Raw genomic sequence first — 7,497 nt, 5'->3', positions numbered from 1 at the left:
TGAAAGACTAAGTATTGCCTCCGGCCCTTCCCACAACCAAAGAGAAGGCACAACGCCAAATGCATCTCCTTGGATTTGGGAGGCAATGTATGCTTAATGTGGCTGTGCTTCTCCGGCCTGGTTGCGGAGGCCATCGTGCCCTCCCTTTATGAATCTGCGCTCTGTGGCATCTGTGGCATGGACCCTTCTTTGCTTTGCAGAGGCAGGATGTCTGCATTCTGCATTGGACCCAGCCCAGTCCAGCGTTTACATTAGAGGTCACCCTTGGAGGTCTGTGTTCTGCGGGTTTTACCTAATGCATGAGGTTACATATCCACCACGACAGTGTCACATAGAGTACTTTCACTGCCCCCCAAATCCTCTGTGCTCCACCTATTCATCCTTAACCCCACTTCCTTCAACCTGGGTTTTTTTTTTAGACGGAGTCTCGTTCTGTCACCCAGGCTGCAGTGCAGTGGTGCCATTTGGACTCACTGCAACCTCCGCCTCCCGGGTTCAAGCGATTCTCCTGCCTCAGCCTCCCGAGTAGCTGGGATTACAGGCACGCACCATCACGCCCGGCTAATTCTGTATTTTTAGTAGAGACGGGGTTTCTCCATGTTGGTCAGGCTGGTCTCGAATTCCCAACCTCAGATGATCTGCCCTCCTCGGCCTCCCAAAGTGCTGGGATGACAGGAGTGAGCCACCGCGCCCAGCCCACCACTGATCTTTTTACTCATGTATAGCTTTGCCTTTTGCGGAATCTTTTCCAGTTGGAATTGTAGTGTGGAGGCTGTTTCACTTGTTTCCTGGTGTATTCCAGCTTCCAGGGGCTACTTGTACAACTCTGCTTCGCATCCCTCTAGCCTCTTTTGTTTCTGTTGTTATGTCTCCTTCTCTGACTGACCTTCCTGCTACCCTCTTACAAGGACCCCGTGATGACATTGGGCCTACCTGGATAATCCAGACAAGATCTTTGATTTTTTTTTTTTTGGTGTTTTGAGACAGAGTCTCGCTCTGTCGCCAGTCTGGAGCACAGTGGCGCCATCTCGGCTCACTGCAACCTCCGCCTCCTGGGTTCAAGCGATTCTCCTGCCTCAGCCTCCTGAGTAACTGGGATTACAGGTGCCCACCACCACATCTGGCTAATTTTTGTATTTTCAGTAGAGATGGGGTTTCACCATGTTGGTCAGGCTGGTCTCGAACTCCTGACCTCAGGTGATCCACCCACCTCGGCCTCCCAAAGTGCTGGAATTGCAGGCTTGAGCCACTGCGCTGGCCAATCCAGGCAAGATTTTTTTTTTTGAGACGGAGTCTCCCTCTGTCACCCAGACTGGAGTGCAATGGTGCGATCTCAGCTCACTGCAACCTCTGCCTCCCAGGTTCAGGTGATTTTCCTGCCTCAGCAGGCATGCACCACCACGCCCGGCTAATTTTTGTATTTTTAGTAGAGACGGGGTTTCGCCATGTTGGCCAGGTTGGTCTCGAACTCCTGACCTCAGGTGATCCACCCACCTTGGCCTCCCAAAGTGCTGGGATTACAGGTGTGAGCCACCGTGCCCGGCCAATCCAGGCAAGATGTTTAATGTAGTCACATCTGCCAAGTCCCTTTTATCTCGTGAAAGGTATTCACAGGTTCTGGGATTAGGACACAGGTATCTTTGGGAGCCATTACTCTTCTGACCACACAGCCTGTGTACAAGGTTTGCCTGTTTCAGGATTTCACATGAATGGAATCATACCACCTGTCCTCTTGTGGAAGGCTTGGTTCACTCAGGCTGAAGTTCCTGTGAGTCATCCATGATGGCACTTGGCAGTTTGTTCCTTTTTCTCGCTGAGTGCTATTCCGTGGTATGAATGGATCACAGTTTGTTTATCTACTCATCTGCTGCCGAATGCCTGAGATGTTTCCTGTTTTTTTTTTTTTTTTTTTTGGGACAGATTCCCGCTCTGTTGCCCAGGCTGGAGTGCAGTGGTGCAATCTCGGCTCACTGCAAGCTCCGCCTCCCGGGTTCACGCCATTCTCCTGCCTCAGCCTCCTGAGTAGCTGGGACTACAGGCGCCTGCCGCCACGCCCGGCTAATGTTTTGTATTTTTAGTAGAGACGGGGTTTCCCCGTGTTAGCCAGGATGGTCTCGATCTCCTGACCTTGCGATCCGCCCGTCTCGGCCTCCCAAAGTGCTGGGATTACAGGCGGGAGCCATTGGGCCCGGCCCAGACATACACTTTTATTTCTCTCGGTTAAACACCAACGAGCGGAATTGCTGGGTCATGGAGTAGGTGTATTTAGTGTGACAGAGAAACTACCAAGACCGTTTTCCAGAGTGGTGGTGCCATCTCGCACTCGCACCGACAAGCTCTGGGACTTCTGGTTGCTCCATATCCTCATCAACACGTCTTTTAGTGTTAGCCCTTCAGGTGGATATTGGGTGAGGCTTTTGTTTTGTTTTTGGTTTTATGGTAAAATACACACAGTATGAAATTAACCATGTAAATGCCCATCAATCCACAAGTGGATAAAGAAACCCAGCCATAAAAAGGAATGAAATAATGGCATTTGCAGCAACCTGGATGGGATTAGAAACTATTCTGGCCGGGACGTGGTGGCTCACGCCTGTAATCCCAGCACTTTGGGAGGCCAAGACGGGCGGATCACGAGGTCAGGAGATCGAGACCATCCTGGCTAACACGGGGAAACCCCGTCTCTACTAAAAATACAAAAAAAATAGCCGGGCGTGGTGGCGGCGCCTGTAGTCCCAGCTACTCGGGAGGCTGAGGCAGGAGAATAGCGTGAACCCGGGAGGCGGAGCTTGCAGTGAGCTGAGATCCGGCCACTGCACTCCAGCCTGGGCGACAGAGCGTGACTCCGTCTCTAAAAAAAAAAAAAAAAAAGAAACTACTCTTCTTCTTTTTTTTTTTTTTGTTGAGACGGAGTCTCGCTCTGTCGCCCAGGCTAATGGCACAAACTAGGCTCACTACAAACTCTGTACCACACTCCCCCACGATCCCCCACCCCCACGCGTTCAAGTGATTCTCGTGCCTCCGCCTCCTGAGCAGCTGGGACTAAAGGTGCCGGCCACTAGTCCAGCTAATTTTTTTGTTTTTTTGAGACAGAGTTTCACTCCTGTTGCCCAGGCTGGAGTGTAATGGCGCCATCTTGCTCACTGCAACCTCTGCCTCCTGGGTTCAGGTGATTCTCCTGCCTCAGCCTCCCAAGTAGCTGAGATTACAGGCATGGGCCACCATGCCCGGCTAATTTTATATTTTTAGTAGAGACAGGGTTTCTCCATGTTGGTCAGGCTGGTCTCGAACTCCCAACCTCAGCTGATCGGCCTGCCTCAGCCTCCCAAAGTGCTGGGATTCCAGGCAGAGCCACCGCACCCGGCCAATTCTCCAGAACTTTTTCCTCTTCCCAAACTAAAACTCCGTCCCCACGAAACACTCACTCCCCATCCCCCTCCCCAGCCCCTGGCACTCACCCTTTTACTTTCTGTCTCTGTGACTCTGACGACTCTGAGGACCTCATATAAGGGTAAGTTTTTAAATTTTAAAATTATTATTTCTTTTTTAAAAATATGAAATGCTTCATGTCATCCTTACGCAGGAGCAATGGTAATCTTTGTATCCTTCCAACTTTTTGAATACGTGCTGCTGAAGTGAGCACATCATAAGGGGAAGGTTTTTTGAGCTGGAGTTTTTCTCTTGTTGCAATGGTGTGATCTCAGCTCACTGTAATCTCTGCCTCCCGGGTTCAAGCGATTCTCCCGCTTCTGCCTCCCGAGTAGCTGGGATTACAGGCAGGCATCACTGCATCCGGCTAATTTTGTACTTCTAGTAGAGACAGGGTTTTTCCACGTTGGTCAGGCTGGTCTTGAACTCCTGACCTCAGGTGATCCACTCACCTTGGCTTCCCAAAGTGCTGGGATTACAGGAGTGAGCCACCGCACCTGGCCAGTTAAGGCTGTATATGTTTAATGACTTCAATCTGTTGTGACTTTTTTTTCTGTCCTAAGAGCTTAAGCAAACCCCTTCTGCACTATCTGAAAAACATTTTGGTGGGTGTATGAGACAGGGCCAACTTCATGGGTGTGTGACTTGTGAGTCACCCAGAGCCCCACGATCGGAAGGGCCCTGTGGTCGGAAGGGCCCCACACTTGGTTTAATGCTGTCGTTGTCTTGACATTCTTAAACACTTTTGAAAAAGGGCCCCGTGTTTTCATTTTCTACTGAGCCCTGCAAATTTTGTGGCCGGTCCTGGGATGAGACCCTCTGATGCTCCCCTGCAGAGACTCTCGACCTCACCCACTCACAGGCTAGCTCCCGACAGGTGTTGACGGATGTCACTCGGGTGTGAGCTGTGCACCTGAGCTCCCCTCTGCACACAGGCAGCCACAACCAGGCAGGGCGGAGGTGAGCCTGTGGCCAGTGAGGAGACAGCGAGTCAACCTCCTCCCGCCTGCTGGGCCCTGAGACACCGCCTCCGTGAGTTTGTGGGAACAAGGGCGCCTATATTAACCCAAGGCTGAGGCAGTGACACCCTCTTACGGGCCTGCTGTCGCTCCCTGCTTCATTATCCTGGTCCCACCCTCTCCTACGGAGGACCAGACCAGACTCCCCCAGCAAACAAGAGCACATGAACCTTCTGTCTCAGGCTCCTGGCCTCTGGGGAACCCAAGCTGTGGCTGGCTGAATAGCGGCCCCCAAAGATGTCCTTGTTCTAATTCCCTGAACCCGGGGGTGTGTCACCTTCCACAGCAACAGAGACTCTACAGGTGCGTTTGAGTGAAGGACTCTGAGATGGGAGAGCAGCCTGGATGATCTGGGGCACCCAGCGTCCTCACAAGGTCCCTCATAAGAGAGACTGGAAGAGGCTGTGCTCCTGGCCGTGAAGGTGGAGGAAGGGGCCCCGCACCAAGGGATGTGAGCCCCTCCACGCTGGGTAAGACGAGGAATTGGATTCTTTTTTTTTTTTTTTTTGAGACGGAATCTCGCTCTGTCGCCCAGGCTGGAGTGCAGTGGCGCGATCTCGGCTCACTGCAAGCTCCGCCTCCCGGATTCACACCATTCTCCTGCCTCAGCCTCCCGAGTAGCTGGGACTACAGGCCCCTGCCACCACGCCCGGCTAATTTTTTGTATTTTTAGTAGAGATGGGGTTTCATCGTGTCAGCCAGGATGCTCTCGATCTCCTGACCTCACAATCCACCTGACTTGACCTCCCAAAGTGCTGGGATTACAGGCGTGAGCCACCATGCCTGGCCCTTTTTTAAAAAAAAATTAATAAAACTTAATTTTAAGTCTGGGATACATGTGCAGATCTAAACGATAGTCTAGGCGAAAATATTTGCAACACCTGTAACAGATCAGAATTAACAAGCCTGCAGGTTTGTTACATAGGTAAACATGTACCATGGTGGTTTGCTGCACCCGTCAACCCGTCACCTAGGTATTAAGCCTCACGTATTGCCGGGCGCAGTGGCTCACGCCTGTAATCCCAGCACTTTGGGAGGCCGAGACGGGTGCCTTGCTTGAGGTCAGGAGTTCGAGACCAGCCTGACCCACACGGTGAAACCCCCATCTCTACTAAAAATACAAAAATTAGCCAGGAGTGGTGGGCGCCTGGAATCCCAGCTACTCAGGAGGCTGAGGCAGGAGAATCTCTTGAACCCGGGAGGTGGAAGTTGCGGTGAGCTGAGATTGCGCCATTGCACTCCAGCCTGGATGACACAGCAAGACTCCGTCTCAAACAAACAAAAAGCCCCCACATGCGCCAGCCCTTCATCCTGGAGCTCTCCCTCTCCCTCCCCCTCCCCTCACTGCCCAACAGCCCCAATGTGTGATGTTCCCCTCCCTGTGTCCATGTGTTCTCCGTGTTCAGCTTCCACTTATAAGTGAGAACGTGCGGTGTTTGATTTTCTGTTCCTGGGTTAGTTTGCTGAAGATAATGCTTCCAGCTCCATCCACGTCCCTGCAAAGGACATGATCTCATTCCTTTTTATGGCTGCGTAGTATTCCATGCTGTATATGTACAACTTTTTTTTTTTTTTTTTAAGACATAGTCTAGTCTCCCTCTGTCGCCCAGGCTGGAGTGCAGTGGCTCGATCTCTGCTCACTGCGAGCTCCGCCTCCCGGGTTCCCGCCATTCTCCTGCCTCAGCCTCTGGAGTAGCTGGGACTGCAGGCGCCCGCCACCTCGCCGGGCTAGTTTTTTGTATTTGCAGTAGAGACGGGTTTTGCCATGTTCGCCAGGATGGTCTCGATCTCCTGACCTTGTGATCCACCCTCCTTGGTCTCCCAAAGTGCTGGGATTACAGGCATGAGCCACTGCGCCCTGCCCAACTTTTTTTTTTTTTTTTTTTTTTTTTTGAGACAGTTTCACTCTGTCACCCAGGCTGGAGTGCAGTGACTCGATCTCAGCTAACTGAAACCTCTGCCTCCCCGGTTCAAGTGATTCTCCTGCCTCAGCCTCCCAAGCAGCTGGGACTACAGGTGTGCATCACCACGTGCAGCTAATTTTTGTATTTTTAGTAGAGACAGGGTTTTGCCATGTTAGCCAGGCTGATCTCGAACTCCTGACCTCAGATGATCTGCCTGCCTTGGCCTCCCAAAGTGCTGGGATGAACAGGCATGAACCACCCTGCCCAGACAGGATGTATCATTTTAAATCTTAGTTTGTGGAACAGTTTTCTAACTAAACATGTCACAAAACCTAGAGAATCTAGAAAGGAACGTGTTGATCAGTTTTGGGTGCCAGAGATAAAAACCTAAATGATAGCCTAGGAGAAAATATTTGCAACACCTATAATAGATCAGAATTAACAAGCCTGCGTAAAAAGTGTCTTTAATCCAAAAGAAATAGGCAAGTTATTTAATTAGGAAATAAACAGGTCAGGTGCAGTGGCTCATGCCTGCAATCCCAGCACTTTAGGAGGCCAAGATAGGAGGATCACTTGAGCCCAGGAGTTGGAGACCAGCCTGGGCAACACAGTGAGAACCTATCTTTAAAATTTTTTTTAAAAATTAGCTGAGCGTGGTGGTGTTTCCCTGTAGTCCCAGCTACTTGGGAGGCTGACGTGGGAGGATTGCTTGAATTTGGGAGATCAAGGCTGCAGTGAGCTATGATAGCACCACTGAACTCCAGCCCCGGGCGACAGAGCCAGCAGACCCTGTCTCAAGAAAAAAAAAAAAAGGAAACAAAAAGTATGAATAGGCATTTTACATATGAGGAAATACGAATGTCTTATAATTCTAGGGACAGGTACACACACATATGCTCGAATGCACATACACATACAAGTGTATGTACAGAAATTAACATGTAAGTTGGGTGCGGTGGCTCAGGCCTGTAATGCCAGCACTTTGGGAGGCTGAGGCAGACGGATCACCTGAGGTCGGGAGTTCAAGACCGGCCTAACCAACATGGCGAAATCCCATCTCTACTAAAAATACAAAATTAGCCGGGTGTGGTGGTGCATGCCTGTAATCCCAGCTACTCGGGAGGCTGAGGCAGGAGAATCACTTG

The 7,497-nt window shown here is 51.0% G+C and overlaps 1 pseudogene; it reads right to left on the bottom strand.

Annotated features, from left to right (window-relative positions):
* Nucleotides 1-3,548: 3,548 nt before the first annotated feature.
* On the bottom strand, nt 3,549-3,643 carry LOC111534835 (annotated as a pseudogene).
* Between the last annotated feature and the right edge of the window lie 3,854 nt (nt 3,644-7,497).

Source organism: Piliocolobus tephrosceles, chromosome 21 (assembly GCF_002776525.5).
Source record: "Piliocolobus tephrosceles isolate RC106 chromosome 21, ASM277652v3, whole genome shotgun sequence".
In the NCBI taxonomy this organism is placed as follows: domain Eukaryota; kingdom Metazoa; phylum Chordata; class Mammalia; order Primates; family Cercopithecidae; genus Piliocolobus; species Piliocolobus tephrosceles.
The sequence above is the reverse complement of the archived record's forward strand: the minus strand, read 5'-3'. Positions and strand labels throughout refer to the sequence as shown.